Consider the following 19,638-nt stretch of genomic DNA (forward strand, 5'->3'; position numbering starts at 1 on the left):
AGGGAAAGAGACATTGTTCACATCTGGGAGATGATGAGTTGGTTTTGCTCAAAGGGGAATCTTTGTGGCGGGGACTTTTATCAGATCAAGTCGCCACAGGATGTTAGACGCTTTTATTTTTTGTTTTTCTGGATTAGTTTGCAGATAAAGCTATTTGTCTGTTTAGACCAACTCCCCTCGATATAGAAACTTTTCCTGACAGAGATTGCGTGTGAGTGCCCCTTAAAGAAATAGATACGAGTTAAAAAGTGATTAGTTTCCTTAGTTCCTGGACTCTTGTATGAAGATATTTCCGACTCATTTATCTGTATTAATCACTTCCATAATGACTCGTCAATCCCCCCAAAAAATCAATCTTTAGTAACTGTAGAAGCTATGGCAACATCATGCAATGATTTTTTTGATGCTTAAGCCTTCACATGAGGAAAAAGGTGCAGCCACTTTTTTTCCAACACTCCAGAATTCACATACTCTTACACGCTGCAGTTTCTGTTGTGAGAAGAAGACGGATGGACGGTCACAAATATGACGAGGAAGGAATGGAAATCGGGGAGAGTAATGAGCGGTGATGGACAGATGGAGGGAGAGGCTGAGCTTCTTTTTGGATGGATAGACGGATGGATGGACGGACGGACGGACAGACGGACGGCAGGGCGGAAGAATGCAAATGAATGTGTGTCTGGGAGCTTTAGAGGTAGACGGCGCTCAGCGGGGAGGTGAGGAAGGAGTTTGTTAAAGGTAGGAAGATTTGAAAGACAGAGAGAGGGATGCAGAGAGCAAGAGCACTCTGTTTGGAGCGCATGCTTATTGGATCTCTTAACGTCTCCCTCGCACAGAGCTCACAGGTGAATAACAAAAAGCTGACACGTTGGCCTTGCTTTCATTTTTTCCAGCTCTACATTTGTATCTGATTGTCATTCAGAATGAAGTAGGCAAGGGAAGATGGAGAGACCGCAGCATGGAAAGGAAATTATCCTCAAATGCAGACCACGTTGAATGTATTCAATATGGCAGTGCGTTGTCTACTGTTACCTGTGTGGACCCCGGGACGACTAGCGGCCACTATGTGGAAGCTAATGGGGATCCAAACAAAGAACACTATTTATAATAAGGCTTTTAGTGCCATTAATTGACCGACATTTCTGCATTCGTCGTTGACAATAAAAGTTCCCTTTTCCGCTCTTGCAACTTGTTAGTCAAGAGCGTCTCAGAGTCTGATGCTGATAAGATCGGTGAGAGCGCGCCACCAGACGATGACTAACCGATGGGCAGATTGTGATTGACAGGAGGAGAAGGAGTGAATTACAGCGGGATCACGCACTAGAGATGAGACAGCGAGGTGTGGCGGTGTGACATTAAGACACGCATTGCCTTAGCTAACACACGCGCCCGTCTCACATGGAAGGACGTCTGTCCAGTCCAAGCCAAGGAGCAAGGGTGTATGCAAACATGCAGAGGTGTGAAGCACCTCCATCACACTCCTCTCTTCTGCCCAAACAGTTGACTCACTCCCTGAGAGACAAGTGGTATTGATAGAAGTATGCAGTCGGGGAAGTACACTTTGGCAGCAGTGTGTGTTTTGTTGTGTGCTTGTATTCAGCGTACAAAAAGAAAACTGTCCCTGTCAGTGACTGGGGTCCACACGCCCAGCTGCCATTTTACAACACCTTGCAAACAAGCTCATTTCAATCCAACACCTAAACCCATCATTGCGTGCCGGACTTTTTTTTTTGGACATTTCATCCATCTAGCTTTTCTTACTATCTTTTTTTTTTTCTATTTTACATTTTCACTCTGCCCCAAGTGAGGAGCAGCGACTCCATCAGCGGTAGTCGGTCGCAGCTTTTTCTCCTTCCCAGGGGAAGGAACCTAAGAGGGCCCAGTTCTCCAGCGTTTTGTTGTCAGCTTAAGTAGAAGACAGCCAGCCTGTGACAGCCCACATCCTGTCGACAAGGCGACACCCAACTCCACCAAGTCTCTGCTCTCGGGCCGATGCTGCTGCAGACCTCCACCCTGTCTCTGTGTTTCAGCTGCTGCAGTGCAAATGTCCTCATTTCGAGAGACCTCGCAGACGTAGGACCGTGATGGAGGTAGTTGTTCTAAGACGCATTTACATTTGGTGTAAACGGTCTTCTCTTTGAGCTCTTGTGGCTCCTCCATCCCCCCACTTTAGAGGTTATTCACAAATGAATAATTCTGGCTGGTGTAATCTGCAGCCTGACATTTAGAATTGATTCCTACACACAATGTGGCCGTGATTTGCTGTGATGGGTGAATGTATAGTCGCCCCGCTCTGAGCCGCGATGCAGGAGACGGCATTAAATTACTATTGTAATTAGTTTTCCATTTCTGCCATCAATACTGGATTGTCTCCATTTATGAGCAAGTACAGAGACCATGCACATTACACACAAAATACACCAAATCCTCACATATGAATTCTTACAGAAGAAGTTCCCAAATCGCCTGTCTTTCAAATAAACAGAAGACACATATACATATTTCCTGGTTATGTTTTGGACGGAGCGAGAGCTGGAAGAACGTGTGTGTAAAGGAGAAGAGTGTGGAGTCGTTGTGAGGCTCTCATTAGAGTAACAACGTGTTGGCTCTTACCTCCGCCCATCACTGCTCACCACCTCATTTTGTTGGCTCATAAGTGACAATTAAAATATTCATATTTTTGTTGTTTTTCAAAGAGAGACACAGGTGCCGCAACAGTCCCAAAATTCTGATGAGTGTTTGTGTCGAAGAGTCAAAGGGGTGTTTATAATTAGCACATAAATAGAGTTATGGGCCAGTGACCTTCGACCACCAAAACCTAATCAGTGCATCGCTGACTCCAACTGCACGTCTGTGACAAATATAAAGAAATTCGCTGAAGGCGTTGAGATATCACGTTGACGAGAATGGGACGGACGGACTAAGTCTAGGCCGGGGACATTTGTTGCATGTCCCCTCTTTTTCATGCCTTCTCTCTGCTCACTAACCACTGGCATAAATGCAGTAAACAATTGAAAATACACAAAAGTCAGGTAATAACATGAGTACAGCGTGTGATACCCATGAGGTAGATTCAATTAGTCAAAACGAAACATAGGATGAAAAGCAGGAGTAAAGATTATCCAGGAGAGGCTGGGGGGACGTGGAGAGAACGAGAAGCAGAGGAGTGAGAGAGGCAGAGAATAGAACGAGAAGTAAGGTTCCTACTGTACTTTTTATGTGTTGGAAGCTGAGCCTCCCCCATATAATGGGACGGGTATGGGGGGGGGGGATTAGGGGGATAATCCACCATATCTTTTCTTTTCCTCCCATCCTCGCTCCTTTTACCTCCCCACTAATTTTCTGCCTCTCACTGTTCTGTCGCCACGAGACGCAGACAAGTCAGCGCTAAAGAGAGAATCAGCACAACAATTAGTGTGTGTGTGTGTGTGTGAGAGCTTGTCAGAGAGAACTCCAACGGGAGAATCTGAGAGGCTGAGAATAATTAGCTGCAGTCCAATGCCAGGTCAGCCCTTTTTCTGGCATCGGTTTCTGGATGGCACTGCTTTGCGTATGCGCGTTTCGCCGTGGAACATCACGGCGTGTCTCCTAACGTGCGCGCTTTCCTTTTCGCAAGGTTTAAGCCATGTACATCGAGGCGAGCGCTGGCGGACAACATGGCGGTAATAGAGTTTATACTCTCCCGCTGCCCTTGACCAGTCTCTTAACACAAAGAGCAGGCAGATAAGAGAGGATTTCCACACAATACTGAAGCCATTAGCAGCAGTTTTTTCCTCTCCTCTCCCGCTCCCTCTCCCCCGGGTTTTATTGTGTGTTATCAGATCCACTGGGATGTGTGGATGGCAGATTGAATGTCCACAGCCATGGAAAAGGCCAAGGATGTCTAACCTCCCATTCACACGCTGCTAGCCTCATCAACAGAGGGCCCTTTGTCCCACAGCAGTCAAGGAGATGGACAGTACAAGATAATTGCGTTCGGACAATAACCGTCTCCTCTGTTTGTTTGAATGTGTACAGTCTCTTTGGGGATGAAATGCTAGATGAGCGCGTCTGTGTCGGAGGGAGGGAGGAGTGGTTCTGTTTGTGTGCCTTTTGTACCGCTCACAATTTCTACCATCTGTATGCGAGCATGAGTGAATGGCCTCGATAAAAGATTTTTGGAGCTGCACCCAATAGTGAGCTGTCATCGACCGCAGCCGAAGGTTGAATGCTGACTGGCGAGCGCTAGACGGTGAAGTCATAGCTCGACTGATAAGATTCTTCTCAGGAGCTGCCATTAAAATCCAGAGAACCAGCAGGGAAGACAGCGGGGTGAGGCCAAACGGGTGTGAACGACAGGGAGCTGAATGGCTGCGTCTGAGCTCTTTGCTCCCGCAGACGCTCACTCGTTTCCTCCCATGATGTCACTCCTCTATGGTCCAGGTGCGCTCCGTGCAAAATACACGAGAGATATGTTTGTGTTAAGAAATGTTGTGGATTTTCTGCGTACAATTGGGTTTTTAGTTCTGTTCAAACAAGTGTGGAAGCCCCCAGTACTCTGAGGTCACCTAAATGTTTATCAAGGGAAGTTTTGCAGCCTTGAGTTTGGTATTTTTCTGTCACTGTCTTTGTTTGGAGCAAGAAACCCCACATTTGGGGAATGGGGTTGCCCGGGTGCAGCTGAGGGTGACACACCTGTCAGTCAAGCAAACGCACCCCGAAATATATTCTTATTTAATATGACAATATTAGGGGATATAAACTCATCGCAATATGATGCCGTTCAGTTTGACACCACCACTAACTATGACCTCAATGCTAAAACTATAAGTGAATAAGCACCTCTAAGTGTAAACATTACAGGCATCTTAAGAGTGCACGTTATGGCAGAGCAGTTGTATTGGATTGCATTTGAGGCTATCTGCAAGTATTAAAATGTGGTAATATGCAGACGTTTGGTGCAAAAACAGTCCAATTCACAAAGATGAGCGCTAATACCCAAACGCAGTTACAGTGAAATATTAGCATTAGCAAGAGTTGGTGGTAACTAAAGCGCATGTCTGAGCGGTGTCACTCCCACACTTTTTCAGATCATGGCATATTAAAGCCTCTTTACCTCCTCGGTAGCTCGCCATGGTTCTGTCTACTGTGTTAATGGCGCAAAGGCAACATTGCCACACGTGTAATTGCAATCGGATGCAAAAACAAAGGGGGCAAATTGCACTCGCAAACTTTTTGGCCGTGTTTGCGCTGTAATATCATTAGCTCAGTATCTTTAATGAATTAATACATTCATTTGTTACATAGAACATTTTGCATAGCATTTTGTATGTGAACATCACTACCTTTGTCCCTCCACTGCTCCAAGTTGCAGGCTGCAAGGCATTCTGTGTTAGATCCACATCACAGCCACGTAGTACTGTTACTTAATGTACTTCTTAAGGCATAGTAAAGAGGGGGGGGGGGGGGAGATTGTTTGGCTTTGTAATGAATAGAGTGGTCCGGGGAACAACGTCCGCCACTGTTGTCAATTATCACTACTCTCTATGAGCCGTGCCTGACAGAGACGAATCACAGCCGGCGCCCGGATCACTTTCTCTCTCGCTCCGCCTTTCCTTCCTCAGTCTTTCTCCCATTCATTCTCCCCGAGCTCTACACTCCCATTGTGCCTCCGTCTCTTGGCATCCACTCCGCCTTTCCTTTCAGACGCTCACCCACTCCATTGAAATCTAGTTTATTCCTGACTGCACCTTTTTTTTTCTTTTTTAGTTACATTGTCAGTATATAAATATATTTCCCTTCATTCTAGTAATCCTCTCCCTCCTGCCGTCATATCTTTTTTTTTTTTTTTTTTTTCCCGCAGAGGGTGTAGTGGGGTTGACAGGCAGTGAGCTCACAGTTGTAACCTTACTTGCCACCGTGCCAGGCGAGGCGCCACTTGAGGGTTTGGCTGCAGATTGAATAGCTCCCAGAGATGTCATATTCAGACAGCCTCCCTGAATTACATTTCCTGGTCTTCCTTCCCTTGTTGCCTGCATGCCTCCACCAATCAAATTGCCTGGAGTTGCCATGTGGATGCCCACTCCACTCGCCCCGTACTCTCGTCTCTCTTGCTTCTTTTCCCCCTCAACCCCCCTTCCTCCCCCCACCTCCCTCCCTCCCCTCCCACTTACCATCTCTGGGGTGTGTCCCTCACAGAAACGATTCCTTCGCCGCTCGATCCGGCCGCTGTGAGGCAGACCAGCAGATGGGCGATCTGATTGGCTGTCAGCTTCTGTTTATTTCCTGGTCGTCGGGGTGTCAGATGAGATAAAACATTGTTCTGCTGCATTTGTCAAGTCCTCTCTGTGGGGTTCGTGAGAAATGAGAAAAGTTTAGGTCACAGGACACACGGTAGAACAGATTGGCCCACGGCTGGCAGAGGTGTCACACAAAAAAAAGAAATACATTTTCTTTTTGACCTCCTGTCCTTTTTACACACTTCGTAGCCATAATACCTGAATTCTGCCATGAGAGCCTATTACCCCAGAATAATGGAAATCAATTACACAATTTGGCAGCACAATATGGTTGTTACTCCTTTCAATGCAGACGTTGGGTCACTCACACAAACTTTGCTGTAAAAGAAAATTTGGCAAGGATATGAGGATCTTAACATTTCAGTAAAAACAATGTCTTGAAAGCGTGTGCTGAAGAATAGAATAATCACAGCATGTGTTTGGTTCGGGCCGGTGATCCTCATTGTGGTTTTCTTGTTACCGTGTGTGACCTGATCTGGCCAGAAGGTGGGTTATTTAGCCGGGGAAGGAGAGAAGCCCAACTGAGGTTTTATTGTGAGGGAGTGGAAGAGAGAGCCTCGGCTCATGTAGCTGTCCCTGCATAAATTGATTAATGAGGAACAGCTTCATGTGGAAAACAGAACAGATCACACACGCACACACACCACAGGTACACGCTGGCACGCAGGCCATGTGCACGCACGCACACACGGGAACACTCGTGTGCGCACAAGCATCCAAGCGCGCCCTCTGGAAGTGAATGGAATTTGGCTTTCTTTGCTAACAAACAGGTGGTGGATTGTACATTCATACCCGCACACACACACACACACATGTACATCAACACACACACACACACACACACACACACACACACTTCAGGTGGTGGATTGAGCCCCCATGCTGTGTGGATTTGTATCAAAGCCGAGACATAAAACTGAACTGGCAGTCTGGGAGCCGCGCCGCTCCAACCCTCCAGTCTGCTGCTTTGGGTCAACTTTTTTTATTTTTTTGTACATGGTCGTTTTAAGTATGTGAGAAAATAATGTATGCAAGGAATCCATTTTTGTTCGCGTGTGCATTAGTGTGTGTCTTTGTGCTTCGAAACTTCTTTTATTCAGATTCTTTTTTTTTTGCCTCTGCTTTTCAGATCAGCCCCTCCAGCTCTTGGTTCAGTCCGCCCTTGAACATAAGCCGGGTACCGCGGGGTGCTGAAAAGTTGCTGGATTACAGAAAGTATTATTGCGGGTTGAAATATGTGAGTCTTTATGTGGGCGCATTATCGCCCTGCACAATTAGGATTGTCTGAATTCAGTCTGAATGACCTCACCTCGCATGATGGAGGCGATAAACCAGGCTTCGGTTTCGAGCTCTTTACTCGCGGTAACGAGCTGAAAAGGGAGACACGTGCACCGCGGCTCACTCATGCACATGTACTGTATGTTCACGACGACATGGTGAGGCACATACTTGCACATTTCTGCGCGTGCACGTCATGTAAGCAGATCTACGGCATGCTGGTCGTTACGGAGGCATGCAAACATGCTCACATGTCAGTGCGATGCTTATTGTGGTTGTTTATGGCGCTGGAAATGAACATTCTCCATGCTTTCGTCTGTTAGGGGAGGGGATGACACAGGCTATAAATCTGCTTGATCTGCGTACACTGTCACGGCGTGTTACACGCCCTTTAACTGCGGCTTCGTCTCGCAGCGATAGCGACACCACATCATTGCGTCTACAGACACACACGCAAAAATTTGCACGCAGTTGGTGTACAAATCCCAGCCGCAGAGCTCCCTGTGTTGCCCGTCTCCGGCCCTTGCTGAGTGTGTAATGAGCGGAGCTCGAGTAAGATTAAGGCAGATATTGTGTGGCGTTGGAGGATTGGTTTCACTCCGAGCCTCAGTGTTGTGGCTGCACTCCAGTGCTGCTGCTGGCCGGCTGAATGACCAGCAGGATCCCCCGCTGTTAGTCTGCTGTCATTTGTCATAGCGTCTTTGCTCGACACCGCTAATGTGTTTGGAGGCAAACACGCATCGCCCCATCGGGGGTATTAACGCAGACATTGTGATAAACCGCGAGGAAGCGGGCCGGGATGATGAGCATGAAGGGATGAGGGGCGGTGGTAAAGAGAGAAAAAGGATAGTAAGGGGTTTGCATGGGAAGAGAAAGGGAAGGGGGGGAAGTCTTGTGGATATGTGATGTGGGTTTGTTGGCTCCCTGTGAAGCCCATGAAGAGGGCAGAGAGGGGAAGTGATTGTTAGAAGAAGGTGGTGTTATGGGGGGAATCAAAGAGAATGTGCAGAGTTTAGAGAGCGGAGAGAGAAGAGAAAAGGAGGATAAACAGAAACAGAAAGGCCGAAAGACGGGGGCGTTCACATGAAGAGAAAGGAGGGAGAGGAAGAAAGGGAAGGTCCAAGGACTGTTTGTCATCTGGAATCTATAGAGAATGGATGGGCAGCATGAAGAGGCCATAATCACATCCATCAACGACACTGTTCTTCCTCTACCCATGTCTTCCTCCCTCCATCTCTCCAAAACCACCGGCCGCGGTCAATTCGCCAGCACACTAAATAGAAGATCTTCGTAAGAAGGATGACTGTAATGTCAATAGTTTTGGAAAAGAAGAAGAACAAAGGCCGCGCAGCAGGTTCCCCATCCTCCTGAGCTACATCCTCTTCCTTTTGTTTGCAGGTGAATGAACCGCTCATCAACGGTCACTCTTTTACAAAGACAAAGATGGACACAGACAAAGCAAGAGAGAAAGCGATTAACCTCTACACCAGTGTGTGGTACTATTTAAAGTGAGAGTGGGGATTTATATACTTATTTAAGTTGTGGAATGTTCCTACACTGTACCTCCGAAGTTGAAAATAGTCTTTGGCCTCTCTAGCAGCTTATCAAAACCAACAGGACCAACGGCAACGGCAATATAAATACTCTATGTAATGATATACAATACACATTTTAGAAAATAGGCTACCTAATGAAAGGTGGAAAAATATGATCTTTATGCAATTGCATGCTGGCCACTGCAGCTGACAGTGAAACTGGTTCCTTGACATTACCAGTTCACAAGATATCTCCAAATATCTCATAGAGTGAAGAGAAAAATAGGGAGAAGGGACAAAAGTGCTGCAGATTATATGCACCAGAATCTAAGTGAACATTAAACATGAATATAAAAAAAAGTTTAGTTTTTCCTTTTTTAAGATAAGAATTAACTGCTAAATTTCCAGATCTTTGGGGAGAGTGAGGGGATAAAAGGGATGATAATGAGCCCTACTTATACAGTACTGTATATGCAAGCACCTAAACTCCCCTGGACCCCCCCCCACCCCCCCCCCTCTTCCGTCTGTCTCCTCACCCATTCCCCCCCCGGTCCTCCTCTTGCCTATAAGCTCTGTCTGCTTAGCCAGTGATAAGCCACTGGAGCGTCGCCTGGTTGAGACTGCTTCAACAAATTCACTTTGCTGTCAAGCTAATAGGATTTTGTTTCTTCAGTCCGCGCCATAGATGGCATCTTTGGACATGAGGAGAAAGAGATGAGGTTCGGTGATGAAGAGGCATTATGAGAGACGACGGCAACTTCAAGGGGGATAAATCGCGCTCCTCTCTCGCCCCTCCTTCCTCACCCCTCGTCGCGTCGTCTCATCTCACGTCCCTCCTCCTCCTCCTCCTCCTTCTCCTATAGCATGAAAATCTCCTCACTTTTTCTTGGCATGGGATCAAACGGTGCGTTTCCGTCGGGGAATTCATTTAGGATTCTGGCTTTTTTAATTTTTTACGTTTTCCGAGGGACGTTTGGGCGAATGTGCTGGCGAGCCGAGCAACATCTGTTTTCATGAACGCCTAATGGCTGTGTGTCACCAGAGTCAAACACATGCACTGAGAGACGCTCCCACTGTTATTACCATCGTGGCTATTTAGCCACCAGTTTCTCATTAGGATATTTCCTCTTCCTCGTCCCCACGGAGGGAACAATTGGATTAGCAGCTAGTTCTTCACAGCGTATGCTAGAGCCCTCTGCCTACATACTTCAGTTTATTTATTCTTCATATGGGGGTTTTATTTGGTAAGGTGCGATACTTTAGTAATATGACAACACCGCCAAGGGAACAGGAAAGCATTACGCGCCGTAAATGCAACTGTGATAATATCCCGCAGGAGAAGGTGTTAGCTGCAGAAACGAGGCGAGGGCTGCTCGTATTAAAGTTCCACAAACGTGTGGCCCGGTGTTTTGTGTGATGATGGCTTTCACTGTTTTAGGGTTGTGCAAGTGCTGCCCTTGCTCATGTTGCTATGGAGACAGTGGCAGACAGGGGGCCAGTGTGGGGTCTCCAGACATCAGGGGTCAAGAGTCGGGGGTTGATAGATGCCAGGGTGAGGAGCAGCTCCTGGGTCCATCCGAGCTGTTCAGATTTTAGTTTTTAATCGCATGTGGAATGAACGCACCACATGTTCACCTTTTCGTAGTCGACTTACCGCGCAGCGCTCTGACCTCATCCCGGCAGTGTGCTGAGCTCTGTTTTCCCAGAACAACCTTTTCCAACCGAGCAGTTGTATGCGTGTGTGTATGCGTGCGTGTTAGTGTGTATACCGATGACGCTTTTACGCTGAACACGCTGAACTAGTTTCATGGACGACCTAACGTCTCGTAAAGTGATGAGACGAGTGTGACGATGGCATCCGGCATAGCTGTGGTTCGCAGTGTGGTTGTTGCACTCCATCCCTTTAATGCTCTCTCTCCTTTCGCACTCCTCCTTTCTTCTGTGTTTGCTTTTCTTCTCTTCTGGTATCCTTCGCCTTCTCTTGCTCTTCATGTACATTCTGCTCGTGTTGTTATTGTTATTTTTGAAGCACACCTTCAATCATGGGCTGTTGTGGTGTAGTCATATCAATAAATACAAAGTGTTGTAACTTGAGGAAAAGACTCTGCACAGCCCGAGTGACAGAAGATACAAAGTGTGCAAAGGGAAAATAAAAGGGAAGGCGGAAGCAGCACTGGAAGGCACACATTTTCTCTCAATCGATCAGCAGCTCCGTCCACCGCGGTACCTACTGTTTCCGCTCTCCCCGAGTCTTTAGAACAGTGTGAGTCCATTGATTGGGCTTCTCATCCCGGTGTGTGTGCTTGCCGGCGCACCAGTGATCCTAATGAAGCCCGGTCCGCCCGGCCCAGCCGCAGTAAGGAGCGCTGAACAGCTGCGCCGAAAAAGGCGACAGCTCATTGGCTCTCAACGGGAGCCCGACTTACAAGGCAAATTCTGCGTAATTAAAGCCAGTATGTGTGATTGAAGCGTTCCTCTCTCTGTCATCGCAGCGAGGAAATTACACGCTGCAATATGACTTGTTGGGCATTTGTGCAGAGTTTGTTGTGGTATAATTCAGTGGCCTCCCACCCTCTCATCCTGTCCACCCTCTTCTATCTTTGTACCCCCCTCCCTCCCCTCCTTCCTCTTCATATCCATTAGCCTAATGAACACCCTGCAATTTCCTGCCACTGGGACAAACACTACGCGCAGTATTGTTCTCTCATTCCATTCTGCGCTCGTGCGCACACTCGTGGGCGTGTGTGTGTGCGCGCGCACCGGTGTTTGACAGAGAGAGAGAGACAGAACGCGTTGGCAAAGCTCTCATTAAAATAGATGGCGGTAATCAAAGTGCAGAGCAATTAGCCACGGCTGAGTGAGCGGAGAGGGTGTACACTGTGTTACCGTGTGCCACTGTGTCAGGCCTTTCGGTAAACATGGCGGTAGTTCACCGCTCTCCCGCGCGCGGACTCTGAGCGGAAGAGTTACGATATGCAGCCCCGCGGGGCCCGCTCGCCTCGATTCATCACAGTCTGACTGCCTGTTTTCTTGAGTGTCTGAAACGAGATTGTTATTAGCTGCTAGTCATTGGTGATATGTTATGCTCTGCAGGAATCACGTTCATAATGAAATGCTATGGCTTGTTTTTTTGACAGGATCTCAGAGAAATGGGAGCCTGTTTTTTTTTTTTTTTAAAGGTGAAACGTAGGCAGCCGTCCCTCAGTGCTGGCCGATGGATTGCGCCTGAAGGGCTGTCGGTTTCTTCTCCGGAGTGGCAGTCTCTCCCGCGGAAGGAGTGGAGGTTGTCGCTCGCAGTTTACTCGTTTGTCGCTTCTCCTGCAGCAAAGCCCACGCGGGTCCCTGCAGCAGCAGTTTACCTCCAAGCGCTGCGGTCACTTGCGGCTTCCTCCCACAGCCGTTGGAGTCGATGCCTGACTGCTCCATGCCCCGTTTGCAGAACATCCTTGAAACGCATGCACGGGGGCGACCGACGCGCCTGGAGCCTGTCGACAGATCGCAGTACGGACGAGGGTACAAACCAAAGTAGTGCACTGTAAACTGCCCAATTTAAGCTGCGGATACTGGAATCAAACACACACACTTTTCTAGTCGGTTCCCCTCAGCTCTACCCGACCGCATGTTTCAGAAAAAAATAGAGACACCAAGAAAGCAGATGCTTTTATTCCCAACAGTGACATCTATCATGGGCAATCATCTCTAACTTAACTGTTCGTCTCACATGGGCAGAGCTCCACTAACTTTCTATTCTGCCCTCGCGCACACACACACACACACGCACACACGCACACAGGCACAAACACCACTGTGTCAGCTCAGACCTGAGGCTGTAAGTCTTATCGCCATCTGCCACGGGGCAGTGCTCATCTTCTCCCGAGTTATTTATTGTGTTATGGCTGCAGTGGGCCGACCACGGAGGCAGATAGGGGCACGGCATTGCTTTGCCGAGCCCCGGTTGTTCATTTACAGGTCAGTACCTCGCTTGCATGTCCTCTGGGAAGCTGCTAAGGTGCGCCAGAGGATGCAGAGGGAAGAGCTATCAGAGACCCGCGTGCCAGCGATGTCGGGCCAGTCTGTTTTTCCACTGGCAACCGAGGGGCTGCTTTACAATGCTGCTTGTGCATGTGCATCACGGAGGCCCGTCAGCGTTGGCAAGGCAACAGGCTGTCCATTTGGATGGGCTTAAAGTGAATAAGTGACACTTAACCTCACAAAGTGCTTAGTTGGCTTTCTCCCCCTCCCCACACCCCTCCCTGGTTTTTGATGGACAACTCAGCTGGTTTGTGAGGGACACTTGCTTTTGGGAGATGGTGTTAAAAATTGTTGTAATGGTGAATATATATCAACATATCTCCAGAAGCCTGATGCACGTTGTTCAACTTAATGTATAGCTCCAGAGCTGCGCTCAGAGTAGAACTCCGCCGTCTCTACATTGAAACACGTGTGGAGTTCTAGAAGTGTTTTGCTCTGCAAGTTACTGTAAAACCTACAGCTGTGTTAGTGAAGAGCCCAACACTCCGCCGAGGATGAGAGGAGAGAGAGGCACATATAAGGGCCTTTGTGTGTGTGTATGGTGTACCTCTCCTCTTCTCCCCCCACCTCCCCCAAAAAAAAAGAAATACAAAAAGCACAGGTTGGACAGGAAAGTCGAGGATGATGGGCATTTATGGCTCCAGTTATGACCCCATCGGCACATTTTTTTTCTAGCAGGCCGATGACAAGCTGCTGGAATGCCCCGCAGTCTGAAAACATGATTAACGGCGGTGGAACACAATAGGAATGTGATTCTCATTTGAGCGGTGGGTACGGCAGGCTAGCCTGGGAAATCATCCAGGCCCTAATTGCTGAAGCAGACCCTGATTCATACGACTGGAACTTAAACGCACACACCAGACACACACACACACACACACTTAAACAGATAGGGATAAAAAAAAAAAGTGTATCTCACACCCTTGGCTTATGCATTTAGTAATTTTATCATGACCCTAAACAAATACAATGAGATATGACTGTGAACTCTTTGTCACCGTCACATTTTTTTGAATCTACGATAGTAAAAAGGAGCTTGTGTGAATGTGTGAATGTTCTCAGATGTCTATTGTAAATATGTATCTACTCATTTTTGTGTCTTTTATTTCCTATTTTGCAGTTAAACCCATCTTGAAATAGATGTCATACAAAGGCAATGGAAGATGTGGATTTTGAAGTGTATGTAAAGCAACTCGTTTTTGAGAAAACGCAAAAATCTGTCTGCGGCAATTTCCCCTTCTGTTGAAGTTACAGCAGCTGACGGCTTCCTCGAGACAAGACAGTAAAAACTGAATGATCACTTTGCTGATGTTTTGCGGAGAACACAACTTTAATTGTACCACGAATCAGCAACACAACAATAGTCCACTCGTGTCATCAGGGGAAGTCAGCAATTTCAAAAGCAATAAAAGCCGTATCGCTCCATTCTAAGATTGTTCCTGAAGTATTTGCTTACTGAAGGGCTCTTGTTAGGTATTGGATATTTTTATTTCCATTTATACTAGCCCAATGAAAAGAAGTCTTGAACGTTTTTTTGTGTGCGGAGGATTCCAGAAACTCAGTGTTGCACATCGTCTGAGGAAGCAGAGCCGTGCTTCCTTACACTTGTGTATGGATTTATGGGCGATATGAAGAAAATTTACAGCAAGAATCATTTTGCAAGAGCGTTGTCCTCAGAAGTATAAACTCCCCCCCCCCCCACACGTCTTGCTCTGCTCTCCTCTCTGCTGCTCCGCCCTTCCATTTCATTAAGTCTAAAGACAGCCATGGAAGTCTGAGGTCTCGTCTGTCACCGCTGCTGCCTCCTCCTCCTCCTCCTTTTATGTTTTCAACCTCTCCCTAGACCTTCAACCGCTTTTCTTTATACATTTCATGCTTACTTTCTCCCCCCCTTCTCTCGAAAATCATCCATTTCTATTTCCCTGCTCCTTTTGTGTGGCTAGACAGCCGTGTAATTGTGGGCCGTGTGAGGAGCGGGATGAGACGGGGCCTCGTGTTGGTCAGCGCCGTGCTGGCGTGCCTACCTACAGCCACTCTCCCCGGCAGCGTCTTTGTTCCCGCCTCCATTGTGATGGGCTCGCTAAAGAGAAGCGCTACACATGTTGTTTGGCTGGAGGACGGTCTGCGCTCTTTGTGATAAATATGGACCCTCTCGTTTCTCTCAAGTATTGCAGCTATTCTTCCTCGGATACCTCTGGCTCTGCGGCGTAAAAAAGAAGATTAGCTTCCCCTCGGAGAGGGACAGGAGCGCGTTTCGCACAGGGAGCAAACAACACGCGCACACACACCGCGTTAACGTCCCTCGCTCCCTTTGTCCCTCCTTTCTTGTCCCACATCTCCTGGTTGAGCCTTCCAGTTGTGTGGAAATAGTTCCTCAAGGTGGTTGGAAGTCTCTTATGAGCAGTTTAATGAGAGAAATTGACACACCACTGGACGTGGCCAGTGATGCATTAATATACAGTAAGGAAAAACATGCTGAAATGCAGAGAGTACATTAAAGTGAATACTGAGTCTATCTTCTATAGATGGATGTTAATGCTAACAGCATATTTGATTCTGACAACACCAGCCAGTACTCTGGAGTTTGGATTTAGACTATTTTAGTTCTGTATCAGGATGCCAGTCACACACATGAAATAACTCAATAAACAGAACGAGAAAACAAAAAACGAAATTGGCACACAATGCACAATATTCATCTCAAATATTCATCAAATGGTTTCTAATTAAAAGTATGTCCATGGCAACAAGCTCAGAGAAGAGATTCCCTTTTTCATCAAACGGTGAGCTGGGATTAAGGGATGATCGCCGGGCTTTGTCAAGGTGTAACCTGTGGTTGTACAACAACACACACGCACACACACACACACACACACACACACACCAACAGAGTACAGGGGCAGTTGTCCTGTAGGGGTATAGAGCTCAGATAGAAGCAGTATTCTGCTTCTCCGTGCTTATCCTTTCTTTAAACACTGGTCAAGTCAAAGTGAAGTTTTTAAAAGACGTCACTTGTTTTCGGAGGTGTTGATGACTCACGAGAGCTCCTTGCTGTTGGGATGAAGGTGAAAACTCTGTATATCACTACTTTTGCCTTGACTAGAAAGTCCGCTTTCCTAACCTTCAGTATACGGATTTAAACCCACTGATAATGCTGGTCTAACGTTTATTTTTCTCCATTTAGGAGCTTATATCTGAGTTATAAAAAACAAAAAAGCTCTTAACCCTGATGCTACTCGGTGCACATAAATAACATTTTTCATAAGATGACCTATGTTCATGTCATTGGCACTAAGGGATGAGCAGTAATTGGGCCACAGCAGCTTCTAAAGTAGATTCCAGTGAGCTAATACACACCGTAAAGAGCAGAGGTCGGCCAAGTGTGGTCCAGGAGCGAATTTAATTCTGGGAAATAAAAATGGACAAAAACATCCACCAGTCCGTGGCATTTCCACCTTGATAAACACTACTTAGCTCGCCGTACCTCCGGGCCTCATCTACACGTGGAGACCCTGGAAAATGCTTTCTTTGGTCACAAGATGTATCCGTGCGGTTACCATGGTTTCAAAGCAAAATAATTGAGTTTTTCTTCTTCTAAACTCCAAAGGAAGAGCAATTATGTATCAGCAACGCAAATTACTGTATTTTTCTTTTTTTTTTGTTCTTCTCCTGATGCTAATGAAAATATATATAGCTGCATCTGCTCCTCTCTGTTTCAGCGAGGTCATTTAAGTGGTACTTTGAGTTCCAGGTAAAATGTTATCTTGGATATTATGTAAAAACCCTTTTTCTCTCATTCAAGTCAAAGACTTAAATTCAGTCTCCATCAAAGTCCAACAAAGGCTAAATTCCTTGGCAGGCAGCATCATCTGGCTGGCAGGAAAACACAATTACACATAAAATACGTTCTAGGGTTAAGCAAAGCCCTCAAGGTCCAGTTGTGTGGCTGCACTGATTCAATTTAGATGTAAAAATGTGTGCAGAGTTTATGTTTAAGGAAGAGAAATTCCCTCCAATCCCAGACGTGTCAAGAACCGAACCAAAAGTTTGATTTTGTTAGTCCGAGCCTGTGAGAGCGAGATGGAGAGAGGGAGTGACAGCTTTATTGTTCACCTCCGGCTGTTTGTGCCGACAGCGTGGTGACGGTGAGCCAAAACACACGCTGACCCCTGATGGTCCTCGCTCTCCTCCCGCCTGCCGTCTAACGTGCGGGCCTTAGTTGTCACGGAGACTGTTTTATTGGGGGAAAAAAGCCTTGAGTTGTATATGTTTGCTCGCCACATAACTATAACATTTTCTATGCATCTGTGATATTTATAAGAGCATCCTCTGCCCTCTGTGGTAGCAGAGACTTATTCACTCGTCATCGTCACTTCCTCCTCGTCTCCTTCGCCGTGCTCATTTCTCTCCTTTTGCTCAAAATCATCCTAATTAACCTTCCCCTTCATTTTTTGTCATCTTGTACTGTCTGCCTCCTCTCCTCCTACCCTCTCTACACTGCACTTCTTTTTGTCACTGACACATCCTCCTGTCTGCCACTTCTCCTCTTTGCTTTTCTTCCTCCACCGTATTTCTACTCCGGCATCTCACAATGTGTCCCTGACTTCGTCACCTCGAATCCGCCACATTTCTCTCCGTCACTTCATTAGTCCCTTCGCATATCCTCTTTTCCCTAATCCTCCGTCCGACATACCTTCACCGCCGCTCCTCCTTTTTCATGTTCCCCCTTCCTCTCTCTGAAAAAAGTATTTTACAAACTTACAAAGTGTCATTTATTTCCTCATCCTGCTCTTCATCCTACCTTTCGCTTCCCATTCCTGCCCTCTCCAGCTCAACCGCCTTGCCGCGCTGTTCGACCAGCTCTCCGCTCCGCATCCGCCTCTCGACGTTATCTCCCGCAGCATCGCCTCCCATCTTAACGCTCAGTATGCGCACCGTGTCCAACTGCCGCTTTTGTCACCGGCACTGTACATTATTGAAAGCGAGCAGATCACTAATTCATGTCAGCCGTGGGGATCGAGTGGAGGTGGGTGGGAGCTTGTTGCTTCTCGAAAAGGCCTCTCATGTGGCGTGATCCGTGCCTTAGCCAGCGCATTCCCGACGCCGCTGCTCCGGCCTCCCTCGTCCCACCCGCTGTCTCCTCCGTCCTCTCACATCGCCTCCCTCTGGCCTTATTAATGGCCTTTTACCCTTTCCTCTTTTCCTCCCTTGTTTCCTTAGATCTCACACACCCATGATGTAACCCCCCCCTGTCTCTGTTTAACCCTTCGCTACTGTATAGAGGTTTACCCTCTGTTTCCCGCTGTACTCTCTCTCCATCTCCCCCCACCCCCTCCATCATTCATTGATGTCTGATCTAATTGCCCTGTGCTCTGACCCCGGGGGACCCCGGCAGGGTGTAACAGGCTCCCAGAGGATGCACTCCGCCTCGGCCTTTCCTGGCTGCATCCCTGAATCGCTACTGTCTTCTTATCCGTTTCTTTGCCGACTCTTCCCAGCGCTTTCATTCATTAGCAGCTCTAATGCCACAGCCCCCAAGATGCACGGCACCGTATTGTGATCCTGCTGGCCCGAGCAGAATCTAATCCCAGTCTGGCCACGGGATGACACATTGTAACAGGTCTTTCTCTGTTTTCAAGAGTGGAGTTTGTTTTTTTTCTCACCCACATCTGGGCCACAGAGAGAGAGAGATAGAAAAAGGAGGAGGGGTGGGGGGGAAAGCGAGAAAAATAAACAGGGAGAGATGGGAGGACCATGAAAAGGTTGGAAAAGAACAACTTGAGAGCGCGGAGAGGCTTGCAGGGCCACCGCCACAGAAATGTAATAGAAAAGGTGCAATATGAAGATGCAGCGCAGTGAACTACAGCAGTTAGGCCAGTGTACATTTCAACAGCTTTGGCTCCACTCACAAATACAGATTTTTAGAAATCCAGAGATCTATGACACACATTTTAACTTCTCCCACACTGCCATCTTTTCCTTCTTGATCTGACGGTGTGATATGACACACGTCGCATGTGACATCCACGAATTGTGTCATCCTCAGTGGATCCCGGGGCACAAAAACACGGACGCTTACAGATTGTGCTTTGTTTCGAAAAGGAAATTCCGCTGTACCGGATTCCCTGTTGATCTGCATCCTATTTTCACTGCCGTGGTTTTTTTTTTTTTTTTGCCAGACAGCGAGGAAATGGCATAAAAAAAACATGAAAGAAGAGAAGCTCCGATTCTCGTGCATCACGCTTGGCCCTCAGTGAGAGAAGCCAGTGGATCGCGAGTGAATATGAGCAGTGCGTTTCAGAGTAACCCCCCCCCCCCCCCGGTTGTCAGTCATGTTGCGTGAAAGCTCAGCACACAATATTGTTCTCTGCTTCACTTTGACATGAGACTCAATGATGGAAGACAGCTCGACACCACTTTCTTTTCTTTCCCCCACCTCTGCTTTTACATTAAAGCGAGAGCCGTATAGTGTGTGTGTGTGTGTGTGTGTGTGTGTGTGTGTGTGTGTGTGTGTG

At 47.3% G+C, this 19,638-nt stretch overlaps 1 protein-coding gene across 2 annotated transcripts in view; it reads left to right on the forward strand.

Annotated features, from left to right (window-relative positions):
• fbxl17 (F-box and leucine-rich repeat protein 17) overlaps positions 1-19,638 on the forward strand; it is a 204,512-nt gene that overhangs the window by 121,725 nt on the left and 63,149 nt on the right. The gene's annotated exons all lie outside the window — the stretch shown is intronic.

This window comes from Anarrhichthys ocellatus, unplaced genomic scaffold (genome assembly GCF_004355925.1).
Source record: "Anarrhichthys ocellatus isolate YVR2014 unplaced genomic scaffold, GSC_Weel_1.0 scaffold17, whole genome shotgun sequence".
Taxonomy (NCBI): domain Eukaryota; kingdom Metazoa; phylum Chordata; class Actinopteri; order Perciformes; family Anarhichadidae; genus Anarrhichthys; species Anarrhichthys ocellatus.